This window comes from Phyllostomus discolor, chromosome X, assembly GCF_004126475.2.
Source record: "Phyllostomus discolor isolate MPI-MPIP mPhyDis1 chromosome X, mPhyDis1.pri.v3, whole genome shotgun sequence".
NCBI lineage: Eukaryota > Metazoa > Chordata > Mammalia > Chiroptera > Phyllostomidae > Phyllostomus > Phyllostomus discolor.
The window spans coordinates 83,689,724-83,713,581 of record NC_050198.1 but is presented as its reverse complement, the minus strand read 5'-3'; the positions used below and the strand labels follow the sequence as shown (position 1 = coordinate 83,713,581).

At 37.0% G+C, this 23,858-nt stretch overlaps 1 protein-coding gene across 1 annotated transcript in view; it reads left to right on the top strand.

Moving 5' to 3' along the window:
- Positions 1–23,858, top strand: part of GPC3 (glypican 3) — a 447,256-nt gene that overhangs the window by 137,550 nt on the left and 285,848 nt on the right. The window lies entirely within an intron of this gene.

The window sequence follows — 23,858 nt, the reverse complement described above, 5'->3', positions numbered from 1 at the left end:
CTCAGTCACTTGTCAAAAGTCATCCAGTAAGTTTGTGATAGAGCTGGGACTAGAGTCTAAGTCCTTTAAAACCTAGTTCATTTTTTCTTCAATTTTAGTGTTTGGAGGTATGAATTTGGACTCACATTTCAAATCATCATTACCCAGCAGGTACACATGACTGCTTTTTGTGAGGCTGTATCTCGAATACTATCTGTGTTGAAAACAGGGGAACAAAGGAACAATATTAGTCATGAGCTTGAGAATCACCTGAAAAGTGTTGATGATTCATTTCCTTTCACCCAAGCATCCTCTTGATTTCTTTAACTTAATTAAAATAAATTTATTGTCCCAGAATTCCCAGACCCTTCTGGCAAAGCTTGGCTCCTGTGTCTACCCTCAAGGTGTGCTTTAATGCAGCTTCTCCCCACAAGGGGGAGCCAAAAATAGTTTGGGGGCTAGGGGATGGAAATACTGGGATACCAGGTTCTGAAACTTTTGCTTCCTTTCTTACTTGTTTTCCTAGTAAGCCCTTCCAACACAGTCTCCAGAAATGAAAAGCAGATGGTGCTGATGCTAATGATGGTGTGTTTTTATATGGACATGGGGTGGAGGTGTGGGATTTCATTTGAAGAAACTAAACTCAGAAACAAAACCACTCTGAGCAAGCAATTAAGCACTATGCTCTCCTTACCTGTTTCTCCTGCTGGACGTTTGTTCTGCAAAGTTGCTCTTTTGCCTCTGTATGTGAAAATTAGATCAGCTGCCTGCTGAAGTCACCTCCCTTTCCATTGGATCAATAATCTTGTCCATCAGCTCATTGGAGCTGCTTCTGCCACCTCCCACTAAGGGAGTTAAAGACCACCTGTTAAAAAAAATCTTCTACTGTGTTCTTTGCAGAAGGTGAGTGGACATGGGGGAGTGGACTGCACAGGATTATGCCCTTTAGCACTACTTTAACTTTAGTAAAAGTTATATTACAGTTAGGTCAGCAGCAAGAATAGTTGTTACACCTTTGACAGATACAGCAATCTTCTGAATCCACATTTGAAGACTAAATTTGGCCAACAACCAGGAGTATGTACAGGGGGTAGGGGAATGAAAGCTTTTTCTGTTTGTAAAAATTAATTAAACCATTTTTTTTCATTGACGCCCTGCAGATCTCTTTTTGATCAGAAATATTTTAGAAATTTATGTGTGATAATAACTTTCAAGTACCATATTTCCAAATGTCAAGTTAATGTGACCAGGGAGCAAAATGACCAAAGGACTCAGTATGAGTTTCACATAACATCTGCTTCCACAGGTACTTTTGGGATCCTTTGAGGCAAAGACAATAGGGAACCTTGACTTATTTGCTACACATGGAGGTAAAGACGGAAATATTCCTCCCATCTCCCTTCATTTTTAAAAATGGAAATGATGATAACCTACTATTTCATGAACAAATAAATTATGAGTCATTTTAGTTGCATAGATAAAAATATTTACAACTGAAAATGGGGGGGTTTTTAGGATAGAGAGAAGCAGGCTATTACAGTGACATTTTGAATAATGTAAACCCCCAGCTAAGATGTAATTACTGAATTTTTTAATAGTAAAGCAATAATCTTGTGATTCTAAAGCTCCATTCAGCCTTCTGTAGGCATTTAAGAATCACTGTTTGTTTTTTGAAATGGAAGTAACATCTTTCCCACTTAGTTTTTGGAACACGGCCACTACTAGATAAAGGGTTCCAGTGGTGCATTATATTTTTTCTGCATAATTGCACTAAAAGGGTACATTGGCATATTGCATGGTTTATAATGAGCTGGAAATATAAATTAAAAAGCCAGAACCCCCCCCAATAAATTAGTTTTTCTGAATATTTTATTTTTCAAACAGTGATACTAACTGAATTGGAAAAAATGTCAAAAAAAAAAAGACTTGCTGGCATTTAGTCTGAGAGTTAAACCAAGACTCTTGTAGGTACAGAACTGATCAGTGACTAGACTTTTCCATTCTTCCAAGGAGGTCCTTCATAAGGCAATTTAGCTTCTGTCAAGACCTGCCCATTAAGTAATGTTGCATTAACTCTAAATCTATTCTTTTATCACCATGGCTTCAAATCAGGCGCTGATGAGCTTTTGTGACCCTGTGATCCTGATTTCAAGTAAAGTAGTTAATAATAATTGTAAAAAGCACTTGCAGTTTTAATGTGACAGTGATTATTTTGAGTCATGAGCAATCCTTTAACCTCTAGGCTGTAGGTTTCTTACTTTCATCCTAATTCCTTCCATGGATTTTGAGGGGGACAGTCAGGGGGTGCAGATTGTTAAGAACTGTGAAAGGTCTGGGCTTTTTCCTGACTTGCAAGCCAACAAGTTAGCCTGACACGGTTTCATGAATGGTGGTGCAGGAGTAGCTGTAGTCAGGGTGTCAGTATTTTTGCCTTGCCCCTCTGAGCCCCAGTACCCATACTAAGATGAGGTAAAGATGGCCAGGTGATATCTGCACACTCAGTGGGTTGCATTACAGGAGAGGAACCTTGAGCATAGGGAGATCAAATCTTTTATAACAGGCAATAGGCACAGCAGCCCTTTGCTCCAGAGAAAGATATTATCTTGATTGTACTGGAAACTAGCCATCTCAGTCTCTCAAGCCCGTAAGCAAACCTGCTCTTTCCATTGGAGTGAGATACTATCTCTGTCTTCCAAGGCTGTTTGCTATAGGAGTATCTTGAAAAGTTATTCTACAACAAAGGCCTTTAATGTATTTGTTCATAAGCTATGCAGAAACACAAGAGATCATGGAGAATTATCTCCCAACATAGACTTAGGCCAAGATGGCTTCTAAAAAACTATTAGCCTGGGCCATCCTTGGGAATTGCTGTTGACCAGACACAGTATCGCTGTGATTGCCTTCATTATTATTTCTGTTTTCTGGAGGAGCATAGTCCTGAAGCTACTTCATCTCCCGCAACAAAAAGTCTGTATTTTATACCTGACATCATGTTTAGCCAGCAGAGTAGGGAGGATATTTCTTTCTTTTTAAAAAAGATTTTATTTATTTATTTTTAGAGAGATGGGGAAGGGAGGGAGAAAGAGAGGGAGTAAAACATCAATGTATGGTTACCTCTAGCACACCCCATACTGGGGATATGGCCTGCAACCCAGGCATGTGCCCTGACTGGGAATCAAACTGGCAATGCTGTGGTTCACAAGCCTGTGCTCAGTCCACTGAACTACACCAGCCAGAGCGAGGAGGATATTTCTTAGTCACCCTGATTTGGCTTATGACCAGAGATGGGGAGCCAATTGTCCAAAATTACTGTGGTACTTTGATTTACCACTGACCCCTTACTTGAAAACAAAAACAACAAAGTGACCTGACTGAGGTTTTATATATCTGCAGCCCAGAGGCTCAAAGCTTTGAGAGAGAAAGACCACTTTACAGAAAGCAAAGAGGTGATCATTGGAAGCTCAGGCCAATTCCTAGTCCCTGAAGAAAAATCAGTCTCCCAAAAGAGCCTTTAATAAGCCTCTGGAGCAAGGAGTCAGGAGGCCAGCCAAAAGATCTCTGTTTATCTGCCATATTCTATTCATTTAGATAAAAAAGTTATTTATAAATAAACAAGCTTTTGAAATCTGAAACTAACAAAAAGTATATTGAATTATAGAGCTGTATTGGTCACAGAAGCCCAAAAATGATTCTGTGTCTTTTGTAAAAATTATTTTGCCTCAAAATACTACTTTTTGTTTGTTTCTCTTGTCTGATTCTAGGACTTCTGACCCAAGGGAAGGATGCATTGCTAGATTATATTTCATAGACTTTTAAACTTGGAAGGAATCTTTGAGTATTATTGACCAGCCTGCACTTTAAGGCTGTCCTTGCTGTGGCCCTTTGACAGAGTGTCATTCTTATTCCACTCAGAGAGGTAGCTAAGGCATCAGAGCCCCGGGCTGGGTGAAGCCCTGGATCTATTCTAAGTTCTGCCATTGATTGGCTATGACACTTTGTGGGTATCACATGTTTTCTCACCACCTAAGTGTATTCAATCTAAAGAAAGACTGGCTGGATAACCTTATAGTACAGGTTGCAAACACAAGGCCTGAGGGCTGAATCCAGCCCTCCACCTTGCTTTATCCGGCCAGCACCTTGTTTCTACCTGGCAGCAGCACCAAACTCTCGCTTAACTGTTAAGGAGTAGTTACATTTATACAGTCCTAAGATTATATTTGGCCCTTTGAAGGCAACTACAGGGCTGATGTGGCCCCCAATGAAAATGAGTTCGATACCCCTGCTTTATAGTGTTCTACCAGCTCCAACATGCCTCCAGTAGGTCTGTGATTTCTGGAATATGTGAATATTCGAAGTTTTAAAAAGGATTATTCTTTTTTGAAGGCAGAAGCAACATGTTTATTTAAAAATAAGAATATATAGATCAATAAAGAATTATCTTAACTCTATTAAGATAACATGGATGGACCTTGAGAATATTAATACTAAGTGAAATAAGTCAGTCAGGAAAATCTAAGAACCATATGATTTCACTCATATGTGGGATACAAAACTGAAACTCATAGACACAGACTACGGTATGGTGATTACCAGAGGGAAGGGGGTGGGAGGTGTAGTGAAGTGTAGAGGGGGCCAAATGTATGGTGATGGAAGATGGTTTGACTGTAGGTGGTGGGCACACAATGCAGTGTACAGATGATGTGTCATAGAAGTGTGCACTGGAAACCATATGACCCTATGAACCAGTGTCACTCCAATAAATTCAATAAAATTAACCCTATCAGCCAATTTTAGTGCACATATTTAGTCTATCTCATTTGCATGTTAAAATTTAGACCACATTGTTCTGTACTTTGCCTCTTTTACTTCAGATAGCATGAACATCTTACCATAATAGTTGGACTTTATCCTGAAGGCAATGGAGAGACAATGATGAGTTTTAAATAGGTTTTACTGTGTCTTCTCTCTCCAAATCATGGGGACCAGAGAGAAAAACATTTTCATACAATTTTGATTTGATTCGTTCCATTTTTATTTGTTTTTGCACAAAAAAGGAACAGTTCCTAGTTTTCTTAATCTTTTTTTTAATCCTCAACTGAAGGTATGTTTATTGATTTTAAGAGAACAGGAGGATGGGAGAGAGGGAGGGAGGGAAAGGGAGAGAGAGCAAAAGAGAAACATCAATCAGTTGCTTTTTGTATGTCCCCTGAATGGGGATTCAACCCTCAGCCTAGGCATGTGCCTTGACCGGAAATGGAACGTGCATCCCTTTGGTGTATGACACAATGCTCCAATCAATTGAGCCACATGGCCAGGGCTGTGGTTTTCTTCTTTAAAGTTGGAAGTTGTACATTGTTTTATGAATTTAGTCATCTTAAGATGCTACATTATTAACACTTGCAAGTGTACATTTATATATTGTGAATACAAACTAGAATAGCACATTTCAAGATATTAAACACATGGAGACTTTTTAATTACTCTACAACCAAAACTATTAACTATTAACAGCCGCCACATCAGATCGTGACAATCATGGAGACAGTTTTTGGTAGCATGTAGGTCTGCTGTTACAAAACCCTTTTAGTGACCAAGTTTGTTTAAGATTCTTTCATTCTATATACCTTCAAAAAGATCTAAGGTAGTATATAAAATTGAGCAATGACCCTGGCTGGTGTAGCTCAGTGGATTGAGCACGTGCTGTGAGCCAAAGTGTCGCAGGTTCAATTCCCAGTCAGGGTACATGCCTGGGTTGCAGGCCATGACCCCCAGCAACCGCACATTGATGTTTCCCTCTCTCTCTATCTCCCTCCCTTCCCTCTCTAAAAATAAATAAATAAATAAATAAATAAATAAATAAATAAATAAAAATTAAGCAATGAGACCTAAAATTAAAAAAACAAGAAGACTAACTAAAGGAACTAGAAGGGGTGGATATAATGAGGTATTGGGACAAGCCAATTCAATAGTCTGTTTCCTAGCAATAAAAAGTAAACAAGAAAATACATTGGCCTGTATAGGTCTTATTGTTGCTGCAGAAAAAATATGTCTACTTCTTTTCCCCAGACAAATTTATCCTGAAATTTATTATATGGGCCCTTATGTGGGAGATAATAGTTTATAGTAGACATCTTCAACTACAGTTCTACAGAGGGCCAACAACCCCATTGAAATGGATAATTCTGGTATTGACCTTTTACGTAAAGGTGAGAGTGTAATATTAAATCATAATTCAGTTTAGACATTTCTTTGGAGCCTGAGATAATTTGGTTCAGGCACTTGGCTTCCTGGTGATTTAATTTAATACGGAAACAGAATTTGGAAATGTAGATGATTGTCTAGGTACCAAGCTCAGTCAATTCTTTTCAAGGGTCAGATGCCTCAAGTGAACCATTGATTGATTGATGATAGCATACATAGGAAATCACATGGGAAATCTCAGTGATGTAATGCTACGACTCAGTCCAGGTTTATTCATATATTCTGAATAGGCACTTAATAAAATTTTGTTGAATGAATTAACTCTCTGGGTCCACAGCATAGACAGATTCTTCCCTCCCTTTTAATATTCTCTCTACTAGAAACTACCAGGGCTTATTTTTTGTGTGTATTGCCTGACTTTTCTCTTTTTTCAGTCACTCAATGACCTTTTCCTCTTCCTTTTCTCTTTGCCATTTCTACCCTTGTGCAGCCTGCAACTGTCACATTTCTGGACAACAGCTGTCATGGAATGTAACCACAGTTGCATTTCAAAAACAACTCCTGCTCTAATTGTGAAAATTAGAAATGACTAGCAATAAAGGACTGGTTAAATTGTGAAACAGCAATATGATGAGCCCTATGCAGCTGTTAAAAAGATGCCATTAAAGAAAAATTAAGGACATGACTAAATATTCATTATATATTATTAAATGGGAAGAGAATGTGTGTTTGTGATTACACATGCAATTATCTCAATAGATGGAGAGATAGAGACGTATCTATATCTAGAAGGAGGGAGATAGAGACATACATAGAGAGCATGCAGCTTTGGGTGGTGAAATTATAGGCAATTTTGAAAAATAGTTTGCTTTTCTGTATTTTTGAAGTATTCTACAGTAAAAACACAGATTATTTGCATTTAAACAAAAGACATAAAATAGAAAACTCCTTGGCATAGAATGCAAAGCTTTTCAGTATGTGTTCACTGCATACTCCTTTAGTTTCAGTCTTGATGATGCCACATCCTTGTATGCCCTGTAAACTCTTAGTCACATGGCTCCACTTGAATTTTCCCAAATGCTCTGGGATCTCCCAAACCAGATTGTGAGCAGGTGGTGGCTGGGTCCTATCCATATCTGTATCTCCTGCCTTTAGTGCAGTGCCCAGCACTTAGCAGGTGCTCGGTGCCTGTTTGTTGAATGAAGAGCCAATGTATCATGCTCTTCTCCCAGTTTTAATTAGACCTTCCCTCCTCCTTCCTGGCCCCTGGTTCACTTCTGCCCTCACCCTTTCAAATCACTGGCAGAGTCATGTATTTGAAGTATAAACAGGCAGTTTGATTCTCAAATGGTGGACCTTATAGCATACAGCTGTCTGTGGTATGTGAATGTGGGTTTGGGGAAAGTCACTGAATATGTACAGGACTGTTTAATGACAAACCTTATATATGTTCTTGCTCTTGTATATTACTTAACTGCTAATCAGACCCATTCCCTGTCTGCTTCATGAAATCATCCCTTCATTTTAGGACTTATTTGGAACACAAAAAAGAAGGAAATGATCCAAAGGCATCCTAACTCTAAAAACCTGCAGGATCCATTTTCCTCCCAAAATCATATATCTGGCTGTTTTCCCCTAAAAGTAAAATTGAACCCTGCAGAGACAGTACAATTTAAACAACACATCCCAATTAATTTTCTGGTCAGTTTTATTTCAAAAACAATCATTAAACATGAATTGTCTTCTGTAACATCTATTTTCTTTCTTTTCCTCAAGGAGGGATTTTGTATTAGTACTTTTTTGTCTTTGCTCAGCACTTTAGCACATGTGAGCTTTCATTAACTTTCTGAATGTAGTCAAATGCACTGCACTAGGAACAAAAACAAGCTAAGACCACATAAATTAATAATCTTTTTGGTACCATTGTCCTGCATGCCTTTAGAAATAAATTTTTATACCAGCAAAGAAATGTAAAAAATCCCCTTCTTCTTCAGCTACTCTAAAAAAAAAAAAAAAAAAAACAAATTTCCTTTGGCAATTTTCTGAACGATAAAGGTTCATTTTTGTCTATATTTAAGTAGCAAGTATCATATGGATTTCTACAAGGAGAACAAAAAATTCATGGCAAGAAACCAGCCACCTTTGTTAATCAGTACCATATGTGGGAACTTGAAGTGTAAATTATGTCACGAAGATATTTTGCTTTCTGTCTCTTTCTGACTATTTGGGTGCATGGATTTTTCTTTCAATATCATAAGGACTTTCTTCAGAAAAAATATCAGTTAATAAGTACCTCAAATTGCTTTATTAATAAGGAGAGAGTGTCTTCTACAGAACTCATAGCATATAGTTTAGGGCATGTAAAGCTTCATGTTTAACAACAGAGATTCTGGACTTAGAATATACCTTGGCTTTAATCCCAACCTCGCTGTTTCCTAGCCCTGTCAGTTTAGAAAAATCATTTAACCTTGATGCATGCCATGTTCCTTGGGTGTGAAATGGGGAAAATTCTGGTACTTATCTTATAGGGTTTTTGTGAAAATTAAATGAGTTAATATTTGTAAAACATTTAAAATTTGCCTGTGCTTTGTGCTATGTATGTATGTGCACTTATTTTTAAATCTCTAGATGCGAAATTATGGTATTGCTGATATAATTGTGTTAATTTTTATCAATTGTTTTATAAATTTATATACAATAAATCTGTCCATTTTGGCATTCAGCATTCTTTTTTAAAAAGATTTTATTTATTTACTTATAGAGAGTGGGGAAGGGAAGGAAAAAGAGGGGGAGAGAAACATTAATGTGTGGTTGCCTCTGCAGTGCCCCACACTGGGGACCTGACCAGCAACCCAGGCATGTGACCTGAGTGAGAATTAAATTGGTGACTCTTTGTTTTGCAGACTGGCGCTCAATCCACTGAGCCACACCAGCCAGGGTGATTGGCATACAGCATTGTGATTATTAATACATGAACAAAGTCATGTGACCACTGTGGAAATATGAATACCAATCAGATCCATTACCCAAAAATTCTTCTTTGTGCTACCACTTTGTAGCATCCCAGCCCTAACTCCTGGCAATGCTGATCTGTTCCCTGTCACTACAAGTTTTGCCTTTTGCAGAATGTCATATAAATGAGATTGTATAGTTTTACAACCTTTCAGGCTGACTTCTGTCACTCAGTGCAGTGTAATGCCTCTGAGGTTCGTTCAAGTGGTTGTACATATGGATTGTGTGTTCCTTTTTATTGCTGAGTAGTATTCATGTTTTGGACATACTACAGTTCTTCCATCCTCGAGTTGAAGGTATGTGGGTTGCTTCCAGTTTGGAGAAATTACAATAAGGATGTTATACAAGACTGAGTATAAGTTTTTGTGTTAACATATGTTCCATAAGTTTTCATTTCTCTGGGATAAATGCCTAGAAGTAGGATTTCTGTGTTATATGAGAAGTGTATGTTTAACTTTATCAGAATCTGCCAAATGGTTTTCCAGAGTGGCAATACCATTTTGGATTCTCACCAGTGAAGGATGAGAATTGCTGTTGCTTCAAATTCTTGTCAGGATGCGGTATTGTCAGCAATATTTATCCTAACCATTTTAACGGGTATGTAATAGTATTTCAACAGTGGCTTTAATTTGTATTCCCCCCATGGCTAATGGTGTTGAGCATCTTTACATGTGTTTATTGACCACCTGTTTATCCTCTTTAGTGAAGTGTCCATTAAAGATTTAGCCAATTCTTAAATTGGATTTTTTGGTTTTTATACTACTGTTTTATTTTAATGCTTTATACATTATTATTTTATAATGTTTTATTTTAAAATAGTTTAAGAATGAGAATAAATTGCAAAAACACTATAGAGGAGTCAAAACCAGGAAATTGTCATTAGTGGAACTCTGTTAACTCAGGTACAGATTAAATTAGGATTTTATTAATTTTTTTTAAACTTCTTTTTTTTAAAGATTTTATTTATTTATTTTTTTAGAGAGGGAAGGGAGGGAGATAGAGAGAGAGAGAGAAACTTCAATGTGCGGTTGCTGGGGGTTATGGCCTGCAACCCAGGCATGTACCCTGGCTGGGAATTGAACCTGGGACACTTTGATTCCCAGCCCGCACTCGATCCACTGAGCTATGCCAGCCAGGGCGGATTTTATTAATTTTTTCATGTACTTTTTCATGTATTGTTCTATGAAATTTTATTACATATATAGATTTGAAAGTCAGGATGCAGAGATGTTCTATAACCACAAATTCCCTTGTGTTATCCTTTACTAGTCACGCTCTTCCCTCAACTCTAACCCATAGTCACCCCTGGTGTGTTTTTATTGCAATAATTTTGTCACTTTGAGAATATCTGTGAATGGAATTATACAGTAACTTTTTGAGACCATTTTTTTTCTCTCAACATAATTTCCTTGGATATCTGTTACATGAGAATTCTTTTTTTTAAACAATAATAATTGTCCTTACTGATGAATATTTTTTAAAAGATTTTATTTATTTATTTTTAGAGAGGGAAGGCAGGGAGAAAGAGAGACGGAGAGAAACATCAATGTGCAGTTGCTGGGGGCCATGGCCTGCAACCCAGGCATGTGCCCTGACTGGGAATCAAACCTGCGACACTTTGGTTCGCAGGTCACACTCAGTCCACTGAGCTATGCCAGCCAGGGCTTACATGAGAACTCTGGATGTACTGTGGATACAAGTCATTTGTGGAATATGTGATCTTTAGTCAGTAGTTTGTCTTTTTGTTATCTTTAAAAGTGTCTTTCTCAGGGCAAATATTTTAATTGTAATAAATTACTCCAACTTATCATCTTCTTTTTTCTGTAATAGATTATGCTTGTGGTGACTTTCGGTGTCATGTAAAAGAACACATTGCCAAACCCCAAGTCAAAAAGTTTTCTCATATTTTTTTCCCAAAAAATATGATTTTACAATTTACATTTAGATCTATAATCAACTTTGAGGTAATTTCTGTATGATGCATGATTTTAAGGAGAGGTTCATTATTAATCTATCAATCTATCTAAGTATTTCAACAGTGTGGTTTAAAAGACTATCTTTGCTCCATTGAATTGCCTTTGAACCTTTGTCAAAACTCAGTTGTAAGTGTGTGGATATAGTTGTGGATTTTTGGGTTTTCATACATCCATAGCAATGCTACAGTGTTTACTTCCTGAGGTACTGAAGTTTAGAGTAAGACTTAAAATTGATTGCTGTGATTCCTCTAATTTTATTTTTTTTCAAAGTTGTTTTGGTTATTTCACATTTTTTGAATTTCCACAGGAATTTTACAATTTAGCTTGTCTGTGTGTACAGTTTGGGGGAACTGACATCTGTATTATGTTGAGTCTTCATGTATTCTGAAGCTCTGGTGTTAGGCACATGCACATTTATGACTCATGTTTTTTCTTGGTGGATTATGTAATATCTCTATCCTTGAAAATTCTGGGTTTTTTATTTTCAGTGTTCTACTTTTTTCTGATTTTCATATAGCCACTCCAGTTTTCTTCTGATTAGTGTTCACCTGGTGTATTTTCTATCTTTTAATTTTCACATATTTGTGAATTTCAAAAATTTCCTTGTGTTATTGATTTCTAACTTCATTTCATTATGATCACAATGTCCTTTGTATCATTTCATGTCTTTTGAATTTATTTTAAATTGTTTTATGACCTTTTAATCTATCCTGGAGAATGTTCCAGGGGCACTTGAGAAGAATGTATATTCTGGTTTGGGAAGGAACATTCTATGTTAGGCCTAGTTGGTTCATAGTGTTGTCATGTCTTCTGTTTCTTGCTGATCTTCTGTCTAGTTGTGCTATATACATTATTGAAAGTGGGGTATTAAAGTCGCCAACTATTATAGTTGAATTGTCTATTTCTTTAATTCTGTCAGTTTTTGGTTCATATATGTTGGAGCTCTTTTATTAGATTCAGATATGATTGAAATTGTTTTATCCTCTTTGTGAATTGACACTTTAAGATTATGAAATGTCCTTTGTCTCTAGTAACAATTGTAGTCTAATATTAATATACACAATCCACCTCTCTTTTGGTTACTGTTTTTATGGTGCATCTATATGTTTTTCCATCTTTTTATTTTAACAATTGGAATCTCAGAATCTAAACTGTATGTCTTGGAGACAAAATATACTTGAATTATTTTTTCTATGTATTCTGTCAATCACTGTTTTTTAACTGTAGAGTTTAATAATTGTCATTTAATGTAATTATTGACAAGGCAGGATTTACATTTGCCATTTTACTATTTGTTTTCTATGCATTATATGTTTTTCCACTATTCCTCCATTTCTGCCTTCTTTTGTTTTAAATAGATATTTTCTACTGTGCCATTTTAATTCCCTTATGATTTCTTCTGCTATATATGTTTTAGTTGTTTTCTTAGTGCTTGTCCTTGGGCTTACCATTATCTTCTTAATTTATGACAATCTAGTTCAGATTAATACCAACTAGAGATAATATGTAAAAACTTTAATCTGTTTCTCTCTTTTATGCTCTTATTGTCACAGTTATATACTTATACATTGTGTTTCCATAAACAAAGATTTACAATTTTGGCTTTATGTAATTGACTTTTAAAGAAGGTAGGAGAAAAAAAGAATTATAAACAAAACTGCAGCTATACTCTTTTATAGTGAATTAGAGTCACTGTCTAGTATCCTTTCGTTTTAGCCTGCAGAATTTCCCTTAGTATCACTTGTTGTGAAGTTCCATTACTGACAAATTCTTTTAGTTTTTGTTCACTGAGATTATGTTTAATTTATCCTTCCTTAAAAAAATTGATGTGAAATTCATAGACCACAAAATTAACCATTTAAGTGAATAATTCACAAAAATGAATACATCATCTTATTTTACAATTACCATCATTACTTTATTTATTTATTTTTAATTCAGTGTATTTTATTGATTATGCTATTACAGTTGTCCCATTTTTCCCCTTTGTTCATCTCTACCCAATACCCCCATTGCCTTCAGCAATCCCAACACTTAGTTTGTGTCTATGGGTTGTACATATAAGTTTTTTGGCTTCTCCATTTGCTATACTATTCTTAATCTCCTTTTGTCTATCTTGTACCTACCAATTATGCTCCTTCTTTTAATGTCTTTTTATTTTTTATTGTTCATGTACAGTTGTCTCTACTTACCGCTACTACTTTCCCCCACCCCACCCACCCCGACCTTCGACCCTCAATCCTACCCTCCTTTGGCTTTTTCCATGGGTCCTTTATACAGGATCTTTGATGACCCCTCCCCTTTTCCTCCCCATTATCTCCCTCCCCCCACGCTTGTTACTATCAGTTTGTTCTTTATTTCAGTGTCTCTGGTTCTATTTTGCTTGCTTGCTTGTTTTGTTGATTAGGTTCCACTTATAGGTGAGCTCATATGGTATTTCTCTTTCACTACCTGACTTATTTCACTTAGCACAATGCTCTCCAGTTCCATCCATGCTGTCATGAAGGATAGTAGCTCCTTTCTTTCTACTGCATAGTATTCCATTGTGCAAATGTACCACAGTTTTTTGATCCACTCATTTACTCATGGGCACTTAGGTTGCTTCCAGCACTTGGCTATTGTAAATTGTTCTGCTATGAACATTGGGGGACATAGGTTCTTTTTTTTAAATATATTTTATTGATTATGCTATTACAGTTGTCCCATTTCCCCCCTTCACTCCTCTCCACCCTGTACACCCTCTCCCATCCACATCCCCCCTTTAGTTCACGTCCATGTGTCATACTTATAAGTTGTTTAGCCTCTACATTTCTCATACTATTCTTACCCTCCCCTATCTATTTTCAACCTACAATCTATGCTACTTATTCTCTGTACCTTTTCCCCCTCTCTCTTGCTTCCACTCTCCTGTTGCTAACCCTCCATGTGATCTCCATTTCTGTGGTTCTGTTCATGTTCTAGTTGTTTGCTTGGTTTCTTTTGGTTTTGCTTTAGGTGTGGTTGTTAATAATTGTGAGTTTGCTGTCCTTTTACTATACATGTTTTTTTTATCTTCTTTTCTTAGATAAGTCCCTTTAACATTTCATAAAATAAAGGCTTGGTGATGATGAACTCCTTTAACTTGACCTTATCTGAGAAGCACTTTATCTGCCCTTCCATTCTAAATGAAAGTTTTGCTGGATAGAGTAATCTGGCATATAGGTCTTTGCCTTTCATGACTGAATACTTCTTTCCAGCCCCTTCTTGCCTATAAGGTTTCTTTTGAGAAATTATCTGACAGTCTGATGGGAACTCCTTTGTAGGTGACTGTCCCCTTATCTCTTGCTGCTTCTAGGATTCTCTCCTTCATTTTTATCTTGGCTAATGTAATTATGATGTGCCTTGGTGTGTTTCTTCTTGGGTCCAACTTCTTTGGGACTCTCTGAGCTTCCTGGACTTCCTGCAAGTCTATTTCCTTTGCCAGAATGGGGAAGTTCTTCTTTATTATTTGTTCAAATACGTTTTCAATCTGTTGCTCTATCTCTTCCCCTTCTGGTACCTCTATAATTCGGATGTTGGAACGTTTAAAGATGTCCTGGAGGTTCCTAAGCTTCTCCTCGTTTTTTTGGAATTCTTATTTCTCCATTCTTTCCTGTTTGGTTGTTTCTTTCTTTCTTCTGGTCCACTCTATTGTTTTGAGTCCCAGTTTCCTTCCCATCACTATTGGTTCCCTGTGCATTTTCCTTCATTTCTTTTATGGTAACCTGAATTTGTTCCTCTAATTTGCGCCCAAAATCAACCAGTTCTGTGAGCTTCCTGACCACCAGTGTTTTGAACTGTTGATCTGATAGATTGGCTATCTCTCGGTCGCTTAAAAGGATGAGTCCTGGGGCACTGATTTGTTCTGTTTGAGCCATCTCTCTCTCTCTCTCTCTCTCTCTCTCTCTCTCTCTCCCTTTTTTTTTTTTTTTTTGGTCTGGTTGCTCCTGTTACATTGAGGGGTAGAGCCTTAGGTGTTCACCAGGGCTGGGCACCCCAGTTGCTAGATTGTGATGTTGTATGTGGGGGCAGGGTTGGGAGGGAACAATGGCGGTAGCTCCGTTTTCCATGGGACCTCAGTCTGTTCTCTGGGATCCTGGGTTGCGCACTCTGCCCTGCTCCACAATGGCTGCCTCACTGGGTCTGCCAGCTGCCGCTTGCATACTCAGGGTCCACCTGCTGCAATCTTGCGCTCCCCAGATGCCTTATGCGCCCCCGGTTGCCTTATGCGCCCAGTTCTCTAAGCTCTCCGTGCCGTGACCCGAGCCTGGCTGCTCGGCTCCGCCCCTCCTATTGGTCTGGATGAACGGGTCTACTTCAACTTCTTGGCTGTCCGACTTCCATTCAGATAAATTCTCTGTCAGTTCTGGGTGTTCTTCTGCCTCTAAATTGTTGTTGTTCCAATCTTCCTTGAGCGTGGAGGTATGGTGCATCCACCTATGCCTCCATCTTAGCCGGAAGTCCTACATAGGTTCTTTTGAGTTAGTGTATAATTCCAACATTGGAATCACTGGGCCAAAAGGCAGTTCCATTTTTAGTTTTCTGAGAAAATTCTGTACTATTTCCCACAGTGGATGCACCAGCCTGAATTCCCACAAACAGTGTAATAGGGTTCCCTTTTCTCTACAACCTCACCAGTACTTGTTTGTTGATTTGTTTATGATGGTCATTCTCACCCGTGTGAAATGGTATCTCATTGTGGTTTTAATTTGCCTTTCTCTGATGGCTAGTGATGCTGAGCATCTTTTAATATGTCTATGGGCCATGTGTATGTCCTCCTTGGAGAAGTGTCTGTTCAGGTCTTTTGCCCATTTTTTAATTGGGTTGTTTGTCTTCCTGTAGTGGACTCATGTAAGTTCTTTATATATTTTGGTCCAATTATGCTTCTTATTTCCTGTACCTTTTCCTGCATTCTCTCTTTTCCCCCTCCCACATGATAAATCTCTATATGATCTCGATTTCTATGATTCTGTTACTGTTTTAGTTGTTTGCTTAGTTTTTTAGGTTCAGTTGTTGATAGTTGTGAGTTTGTTGTCATTTTACTGTTCATAGTTTTTAATCTTCTTTCTTAGATAAGTCTCTTTAACATTTCATTTAATAAGGGCTTGGTGATGATGAACTCTTTTAACTTGACCTTATGTGGGAAGCACATAATGTGTCCTTCCATTCTGAATGATAGCTTTCCTGGATAGAATAATCTTTGATTTAGGTCCCTGCTTTTCATGACTATGAATACTTATACATCATCATGTTTTATAACTACCATCTCTATCTACTTTAAAAACATTTTCATCACCCCAAAAGAACCCTGTAGACATTTAGCAGTTATTCTCCCATTTTTCCTTCACTTAAGCAGGTGCGTCCAAACTTTTAGAACATCTGGGCCACACTGGAAGAAGAAGAGTTGTCTTGGGCCACACCTTAAAATACATTGGGACACATAATGAAAAGAAAGTTTAATGTTTTAAGTAAATTTATGATTTTGTGTTGGTCAACATTCATAGCCATCTTGAGCCACATATCGCTTGTGGGCCATGGATTGTACACCTAAGTATAGTTTCCCTCCATATTGAATTTTTGGTTGATGGTTTTTCCCCAGCAATTTGATTATGCTAATTTACTTTCTTCTAGCCTCTATTGTTTCTGATGAGAATTCAGCTTCTAACCTTACTGATGACCCAGTTCTTTCCTATTGCTTTTAAGGTTCTCTCTTTGTCTTTTGAAAGTTGAATTATGACATGTCCAGCTGTAGATCTCTTTGAGTTTATCCTATTTAAACTTCTTGAAAGTATAGATTTATAATTTTCATTGATTTTGGAAAAAAATTTGGCCATTATTTCTTCAAGTAGTCTTTCTTCCCCTTTGTCTCTTGTTCCTTCTATGCGCATGTTGGTGTTCCACTCTGAGGCTCTATACATTTTTCTTTTTTTTTCTGTTTCCCAACTGAATAATCTTGATTTATGTATCTTAAAGTTCACAGATTCTTTGCATTCTCAAATCACTCGTTTCCCCTTCGAGTGAATTTTAAATTCTATCTATTTTACCCTTTAACTTCAGAATTTCTATTTAGTTCTGTTTTATAATTTCCATGTGTTCATTAAATTTCTCTTCATGGTGTGCGATAATTCTCATGCTTTCTTTTAGTTCTTTAGACATAACTACCTTGATTCTTTGAACATATTTAAAATAGCTGATTTAAAGTCTTTGTCCATTTATTCCAATGTCTGTATGTCCTCAGAAAGTTTCTATTGATTGCTTTTTTTCACTTGTATGTGGGCAACACATTTTTATTTCTTTGAATTTCTTGTGGGGTTTTTTTATTGTTAAAAATGGTACATTTGAAATAATAAAACATGGTAGCTCTGGAATTCAGATTCTTCTCTTTCCCCAGTGTTTGTATCTGTTTTCATTTTATTTGTTTAGTGTCTTCTCTGAGTTACTTCTGTAAAGTCTTATTCTTTGCTGTGTATAGCCACTGAAATCTCTGTTTTCTTAGCTTATCAATCAGCTAATGATGGAACAGATTTTTTTAATGCCTGGAACCAACAGATTTTGCAGTCTTTGCTGGGGCTCTGTGTATATGTGCTTGGGGATGCCTTCAATAGTCAGAGAGGCAGTTAACAACTCTGCCTTAGCCATCACTTCTTGCCTGCACAAAGCATCAAGGGAAACTGTAAATAAGATCTTAGTGCATTCTCAGGTCTTTCTTGAGCGTGAACATGACCCTACATATGTGCATAACCATCTGTATTCCTAGAAGTATATCTAATATTTTCAAAGCCCCTTGGATATTTCTTCTCCATTTCTTCCTTGTAAGCTTTTCATTTAGTCTATTTTTTGCTGCACCTGTCATCTATCACATCAGGCAGTCACAAAGTTAAAACAATTGTCAGTGATTTTCTTCGACATCCCTGCCCCTGGAAAATGCCTCTACACAGAGCTCACTTCAAAACAGGTCACATACAGAGAGCTTTGTAATTTGAGTCTTCTCAGGAATCTCCAGACAGGTCAAATCAGAACGATTCTTTGGGAATGGGGTTTGAATGATCTCAAGTTCCGTTCAGCTCCCATAGGACTACAAGCTATTATTTTTAAAGGCTACTGCAGAACTGATGAACAAGAGATGTGAGTAGGTGTAGGGTACTTTAAACTACCACAAAGTTCACTATTCTCATCAGGGTTCAGGCCTGACTTCCAGTCAAAATAGAGGCATAGGTAAAAACACCTCACATCTTCACACAACCACAACAAAAAGTCCAACTACACTAAAAAATAAATATCACCCAGAATCATTAGAAAATCTAGCTATATGGAAGTCCAAAAACAAAGGAATTAATGAAGTCACATTCATCCAGATCGGTGGGAGAGGTGGAGGTATGGAGACATGGAATGGGCAGTCTTATACCCACGTGTAGTAGCTAAAATCAGGAGGGATACCTTGGGAGCGAGGGACCCCAGGCCCACACTAGACCACCCAGCTCAGGGTTCCACTCCAAGAAAGATAAATCCCTATAATTTCTGGCTGTAAAAGACAGTGGGAGTTGGGTGGTGGAAGAAGCTATGGAATCTCAGGAGTCTCTTCTTAAGGGGCACTCAATGGACTTAGGGCTTATGTAGATTTACTCCACCTGGGCTCCAGCACTGGGGCAGCAGCTTGAAGGGCACCAGTGGCATATGGGGAGTAAATGAAGTTTCTGCAATCAGGGCAAGTGCCAAGAGAGAGCTTCCTCTCAAACAAAACTCCAGAGGCCAGGAAGTGGCATTATCCCCTTTCTGAGACTTCCCTCCCACAGTGCCACAGAGCGGTGACACCATATTGGACACTCCATGAACTTGGTTCACAAAGTTGCCTGTCCCTGGTGATTATTTAAGGCTCTGCCCCATGCAACTTACTGGTGCACTTTTCTACATTAAGCCACACAACTAAGATGGAGTGAAAGGAATTATACTAATACATAGAAACAAACATAGGGAGACTGCCAACATGAGAAGGCAAAGAAATATGGACCAAATGGAAGAACAAAATAGAGCTAGAGAAAAAAATACTAAACAAAATGTAGATAAGCAATCTATCACATGCAGAGTTCAAAACACTGGTTATCATGATTCTCAAGGAACTCATTGGGTACTTTAACAGCATAAAAAATACCTAGGCAGAACTGTTACACTAAGTGAAATAAAGAAAACTTTACAGGGAACCAAGAGTGGAGTGGATGAAACTGAGAGTCAAATCAATGACTTGGAACATAAGGAAGAAAAACAACATTCAATCAGAACAGCAAGAAGAGAAAAAGAACCCAAAAAACAAGGACAGATTAAGTAGCCTATGGGACAACTGCAAATGTACCAACATTTGAATCATAGGGATGCCAGAAGGAGAAGAGCAAGAACAAGAAATTGAAAATGTATTAGAAAAATAATGAAAGAAGACTTCCCTAATGTGGCAAAAGAAATAGACCTAGAAGTTCAGGAAGCACAGAGAGTCCAAACAAGTTGGACCCAAAGAGGACCACACCAAGACACATCATAATTAAAGTGCAAAGGGTTAAAGATAAAGAGAGAGTATTAAAAGCAGCAAGAGAAAAGCAGAGAATTACCTCTGAAAGAGTTCCCATAAGACTATCAGCTGATTTCTCAAAAGAAACTTTGCAGGCTAAGAGGGCAGATAAAGTGCTTCTCGGACAAGGTAAAGCTAAAGGAGTTCATTATCAGCAAGCCATTATTGTACGAAATGTTAAAGGGACTTATTCAAGAAAAAGAAGGTCCCAACTATGGATGTTAAAATGGCAGTAAATTCACAACTATCAACAATTGAATCTAAAAAATAAAGCAAAAAAGCAGAACAGAAACAGAATGATAGACATGTAGCTCATTTTGAGGGTAATTAGTTGTGAGGGACAAAGGGGAGAATGGGGGAAAAGTTGCAGGAACTAAGAGGTACAAATTGGTAGGCACAGTATAGACGGGGGTGTTAAGAACACTATAGGAAATGGAGAAGACAAAGAACATACGTATGATCCATGGACATGAACTAAGGGAAGGACATTTGCTGGAGGTGATGGTGGTACCAGGTGGAGGGGGGGAAAAGTGGAACATTGGGGCAATTAAAATAGCATAATGAACAAAATGTATTTTAAAAGATTCAGTTCTTTTCAAAAAGTAAATGCTCCCTGAGTTTCTGCAAGCCTTTGGTTTAGTTCCAAAGTTCTGATTCTCATATTTTTGTTCATTTTTCAATTGCATTTATGGAAAAGAAAATGTTCAGAAGTTCTTGCCCTGCCGTTTTTGCTATCATCACTCTTCAGTTTCTTATGTGTAATGTACCTATATAATTATATATGAAACGGATGTCTTGTAGACAGCTTATAGTTTACAGTCTTCATTTCAGTTGCATTTTTAGGCCATTTGTAATTTAACATCATTATTGATATGTTTGGATTAAATCTACCATTTTATTGTTTTCTGTTTACTTTTCCTTATGTTTCTTATTTTTCTGCTTTCCAGTTTCCTCTAGGTTATTTGAATGTTTTTTATTTCATTGTAATTTTTTTTTTACTGTATCTCTTTGTGTAGATTTCTTTAGTGGTTTTCCTAGGGATTACAACATGCCCACTTCACTTGTCATGCCCTTCTTACAGTCTATGTTGTCCATTTTAACCTGAATGCAGCAACCCACCACCATGTAGATCCCTTTTCTATCCCTAGTTATGTTGTAGTTGTCTCATCCAAATAAAATGGAAATGCCATTTGACATTGTTGTGATATTTTCTTTGAGTGTAAAGTTTATTTAAAAAAAAAACTCAAGAGTAGAAGAATAGTTTACTTTATTTACCTGGATATTTAATTTTTCTGGTTCTCTTTGTTCAGTCCTCATTTTCCAGTTTTCCTTCTGGTGTTTCCTTTTGCACAGTTCTAGAAATTCCATGGCTATAAATTCTCTTAGTTTTTATTACCTGAGAATACTTTTATTTTGTCTTCATATTGGAAACATAATTGTATTGACTACACAATTCTGGGTTGACAACCACATTAAACATGTGCTGCTTCTTCCTTGTCTCAATTTTTTCTTCATGAGCAACCCACACTCATTGAAAGTGTAGTTGTTCCCCTGTAAGCAATTCGTTAGTTTTCTCTAGCCATTTTCAAGGTTTTTCCTTTTTACTTTTTAAGTCTTCAACAGTTTGATTATGTGACTGTGTGTGGATTTCTTTGAGTTTACCCAGTTTGAAGTTTGGTGGAGTTCTTGAATCTGTAAATTTATGTATTTTTCCAAATTTCAGAGACTTTAGCTTTTATTTCTTTAAGTATGTGTTTCTGTCCCATACTCTTCCTCCTCTTTCGGAGAACTCTGATGACACAAATATTAGACTTTTTTATATTATTCACCAGATCTCTAAAGTTCTGTTCGTTTCCTTTTTCCAGTCTTTTTCTTGTCTGATATTCATGTTGGAGAATTTCTATTGCTTTATTTCTAAGTTTGCTGAACCCTCCTCTGTCATACCCATTTTGCCATTGAACTGATCTAGTAAGTTTTATTTTCATTATTGTATTGGTCACATCTAAAATTTTGATTTTGATTTGATTCCTCATTTATAACTTCCATTTCTTTGCAGGAACATCCTATTTTTCCATTCCTTTCAAAAGTGTTTGCTCTAATTTGTTGAATAATTTTTATAATAGCTGATTTAACCTCTTTGTCCAATAACTCTATTATCTGTGTCATCTCAGAGTTAGAAACTATTGCTTATGCTCATGTGAGTTCAGGTTTGTATTTTGGTTTTTAGGTCTTTGTCTACCAAGAAATTTTTAATCATATCTTGTACATTTTGTACATTTTGTACTATTAGACACTGGATCTTGTTTATACCCTATGGTAATTAGGTTAATTTTCTGAAAATGTTTCAATGTTTGGCATGTGTTAATTATGAAGTCCTTTAGAAAGGCACAACATGACCAAGTGTGATTCATTCCAGGGATGCAAGGATGGTTCAATATTCGCAAATCAGTAAATGTAATACATCACATAAACAAAAGCAAAGACAAAAACCACATGATCATAAACTGATGCAGAAAAAGCATTTGATAAGGTACAGCACCCATTGATGATAAAAACACTCGGCAAAGTGGGAATAGAGGGAGCAATCCTCAACATAATAAAGGCCATATATGAGAGACTTACAGCCAACATCATACTCAATGGGCAAAAATAAAAATATTTTCCACTAAGATCAGGAACAGGACAAGGCTGTTCACTTTCACCACTTCTATTCAATATAGTACTGGAAGTTTTAGCCACAGCAATCAGACAAGAAAAAGAAATAGAGGGCATCCAAATAGGAAAGGAGGAAACAAAACTGTCACTGTTTGCAGATGACATGATAGTATACATAGAAAATCCTATAGACTCCACCAAAAAACTGCTTGACCTAATAGATGAATTTGGCAAAACAGCAGGGTACAAAGTCAATATCCAGAAATCAAAGGCATTTCTGTATGCCAACAATGAAACAGCAGAAGCAGAGATCAAAGAAAAAATCCCATTTGAAATAGCAAAAAGAAAAATAAAATATCTAGGAATAAACCTAACCAAAGAGGTAAAAGACCTGTGTTCAGGAAAGTGTATAACACTGAGGAAAGAAATCAAGGAAGACACAAACAAATGGAAACATATACCGTGTTCATGGATTGGAAGAATTAATATCATCAAAATGTCCATACTACCCAAAGCAATTTACACATTCAATGCAATTCCTATTTAAGTACCAATGGCATATTTCACAGACATAGAACAAACAGTTCAAAAATTTATATGGAATCATAAATGACCCCGAATAGCTGCTGCAATTTTGAGAAAGAAGAGTAAAGTAGGAGGGATCACAATACCCAACACTAAACTATACTACAAGGCCACTGTAATCAAAACAGCCTGGTAATGGCATAAAAACAGGCACATGGTCCAATGGAACAGAACAGAGAGCCCAGAAATAAACCCAAGTCTCTTTGGTCAATTAATATTTGACAAAGGAAGCAGCAACATAAAATGGAGTAAAAATAGCCTCTTCAACAAATGGTGTTGGGAGAACTGGACAGCCACGTGCAAAGAAAGAAACTTGAACACCAACTTACACCATATACAAAAATAAATTCAAGGTGGGTAAAAGACTTAAATATAAAATGTGACACCATTAAAGTCCTAGAAGAGAACATAGGTAGGAAAATCACAGATATTTCATGCAGAAACTTTTTACTGACTTTTCCCCTAGAGCAAGGGACATAAAGGAAAGAATAAACAAATGGGACCTCATCAAAATTAAAAGCTTCTGCACAGCTAAAGAAAACAGTATCAAAATTAAAAGAGAACCAACTGTATGGGAAAACATGTTTGCCAATGATATCTCCGTCAAGGGTTTAGTCTCCAAAATATATAAAGAACTTACACAACTGCACTCTAAGAAGACAAGGAATCCAATTAAAAAGTGGGCAAAGGACTTGAACAGACACTTTTCCAAGGAGGACATACAGAAAATCCAAAGACACATGAAACAATGTTCAATATCGCTAGCTATCAGAGAGATGCAAATTAAAACCACAACAAGATACCACTTCACACCAGACAGAATGGCCATCATAAATAAAGCAACAAACAAGTGTTGGAGAGGTTGTGGAGAAAAG